Genomic DNA, 3,894 nt, shown 5'->3' on the forward strand with positions numbered 1-3,894 from the left:
ATACACTGACACCAAGTAACAAAGACATACACTGACACCAAGTAACAAAGACATACACTGATACCCAGAAACACAGACACACACTTACACCAAGTAACAAAGACATCCACTGACACCAAGTCACAAAGACACACACTGACACCCAGTAGCAAAGACTTACACTGACACCAAGTCACAAAGACACACACTGATACCCAGTAACAAAGACATACACTGATACCCAGTAACACAGAAGCACACTTACACCAAGTAACAAAGACATACACTTACACCAAGTAACACAGACATACACTTACAACAAGTATTTTGACATACACTTACACCAAGTAACAAAGACATACACTTACACCAAGTAACAAAGACATAAACTGACACCAAGTAACATAGACATACACTGATACCCAGTATCACTGACACACACTGACACCCAGTAACAAAGACATACAATGACACCAAGTCACAAAGACATGCACTGACACCCAGTAACACAGACACACACGGACACCAAGTAACAAAGACACACACTGACACCCAGTAACACAGATACACACTGGGCGGCACAGTGGTGCAGTGGTTAGCACTGCAGCCTCACAGCTCCTGTGTCCCGGGTTCGATTCTGGGTACTGCCTGTGCGGAGTTTGCAAGTTCTCCCTGTGTCTGCGTGGGTTTCCTCCGGGTGCTCCGGTTTCCTCCCACATGCCAAAGACTTGCAGGTTGGTAGGTTAATTGGCCATTATAAATTGCCCCTAGTATAGGTAGGTTGTCGGGAAATATATAGGGACAGGTGGGGATGTTATTGGAATATGGGATTCGTGTAGGAATAGTATAAATTGTTGGTTGATGGTCGGCACAGTCTCGGTGGGCCGAAGGGCCTGTTTCAGTGCTGCATCTCTAAACTAAACTCCATACTGACACCTAGTGTCACAGACACACACTGACACCCAGTAACACGCACTGATACACAGCAACACAGACATACACTGATATCCAGTAACACAGACACACACTGACACCAAGTAACAAAGACATACGCTTACACCAAGTAACAAAGACACATACATTCACCAAGTAACACAGACATACACTGACACCAAGTAACAAAGACATACACTTACACCAAGTAACAAAGACAGACAATTACACCAAGTAACACAGACATACACTTACACAAAGTATTTTGACATACACTTACACCAAGTAACAAAGACATACACTGACACGCAGTAACAAAGAAATCCACTGACACCAAGTAACAAAGACACACACTTACACCAAGTAACAAAGACATACACTGATACCCAGTAACACAGACACACACTTACACCAAGTAACAAAGACATACACTGACATCAAGTCACACAGACACACACTGACACCCAGTAACAAAGACATACACTGACACCCAGTCACAAAGACATACCCTGATACCCAGTAACACAGACGCACACTTCCACCAAGTAACAAAGACATACACTTACACCAAGTAACAAAGACATACACTTACACCAAGTAACACAGACATACACTTACACCAAGTATTTTGACATACACTTACACCAAGTAACAAAGACATACACTGACACCCAGTTTCACAGACACACACTTACACCAAGTAACAAAGACATACACTGACACCAAGTCACAAAGACAGACACTGACACCCAGTAACAAAGACATACACTGACACCAAGTCACAAAGACATACACTGATACCCAGTAACAAAGACATACACTGATACCCAGTTTCACAGACACACACTTACACCAAGTAACAAAGACATACACTGACACCAAGTCACAAAGACAGACACTGACACCCAGTAACAAAGACAGACAATGACACCAAGTCACAAAGACATACACTGACACCCAGGAACACAGACACACACTGACACCAAGTAACAAAGACACACACTTACACCAAGTAACAAAGACATACACTGACACCAAGTCACAAAGACAGACACTGACACCCAGTAACAAAGACATACACTGACACCAAGTCACAAAGACATACACTGATACCCAGTAACAAAGACATACACTGATACCCAGTAACACAGACACACACTTACACCAAGTAACAAAGACACACACTGATTCCCAGTAACACAGACACACACCTACACCAAGTAACAAAGACATATATTTACACCAAGTAACAAAGACATAAACTGGCACCAAGTAACAAAGACATACACTGATACCCAGTTTCACCGACACACATGACACCCAGTAACAAAGACAGACAATGACACCAAGTCACAAAGACATACACTGACACCCAGGAACACAGACACACACTGACACCAAGTAACAAAGACACACACTTACACCAAGTAACAAAGACATACACTGACACCAAGTCACAAAGACAGACACTGACACCCAGTAACAAAGACATACACTGACACCAAGTCACAAAGACATACACTGATACCCAGTAACAAAGACATACACTGATACCCAGTAACACAGACACACACTTACACCAAGTAACAAAGACACACACTGATTCCCAGTAACACAGACACACACTTACACCAAGTAACAAAAACGTACACTGACACTCAGTAACAAAGTCATGCACTGAAACCCAGTAACACAGACACACACTGACACCAAGTAACAAAGGAATACACTGACACCAAGTAACAAAGACATTCACTGATACCCAGCAGCACAGACGCACACTTCCACCAAGTAACAAAGACATACACTGACACCAAGTAACAAAGATATACACTGATACCCAGTAACACAGACGCACACTTACACCAAGTAACAAAGACATACACTTACACCAAGTAACACAGACATACACTTACACCAAGTATTTTGACATACACTTGCACCAAGTAACAAAGACATACACTGACACCCAGTAACTAAGACACACACATCCACCAAGTAACACAGACACACACTGACACCCAGTAAGACAAACAAACACACTGACACCCAGTAACACAGACACACACTGACACCAAGTAACAAAGGAATACACTGACACCAAGTAACAAAGACATACACTGATACCCAGCAACACAGACGCACACTTACACCAAGTAACAAAGACATACACTGACACCAAGTAACAAAGACATACACTGATACCCAGTAACACAGACGCACACTTGCACCAAGTAACAAAGACATACACTTACACCAAGTAACACAGACATACACTTACACCAAGTATTTTGACATACACTTGCACCAAGTAACAAAGACATACACTGACACCCAGTAACTAAGACATGCAATGACACCAAGTAACAAAGAGATACATTGATACCCAGTAACACAGACACACACTGACACCCAGTTAGAAACACACAATGACCCTCTGTAACACAGACACACACTGACCCGCAGTAACACAGACACACACTTACACCAAGTAACAAAGACATAAACTGATACCCAGTAACACAGACGCACACTTACACCAAGTAGCAAAGACATACACTTACACCAAGTAACACAGACATACACTTACACCAAATATTTTGACATACACTTACACCAAGTAACAAAGACATACACTGACACCCAGTAACAAAGAAATCCACTGACACCAAGTAACAAAGACATACACTGACACCCAGGAACACAGACACACACTGACACCAAGTAACAAAGACACACACTTACACCAAGTAACAAAGACATACACTTTCCCCAAGTATTTTGACATACACTGCGACCAAGTAACAAAGACATACAATGATACACAGTAACACAGACATACGCTTACACCAAGTAACAAAGACACATACTTTCACCAAGTAACACAGACATACACTGACACCAAGTAACGAGGACATACACTTACACCAAGTAACAAAGACAGACAATTACACCAAGTAACACAGACATACACTTATACAA

Source organism: Heterodontus francisci, unplaced genomic scaffold (genome assembly GCF_036365525.1).
Source record: "Heterodontus francisci isolate sHetFra1 unplaced genomic scaffold, sHetFra1.hap1 HAP1_SCAFFOLD_66, whole genome shotgun sequence".
Taxonomy (NCBI): domain Eukaryota; kingdom Metazoa; phylum Chordata; class Chondrichthyes; order Heterodontiformes; family Heterodontidae; genus Heterodontus; species Heterodontus francisci.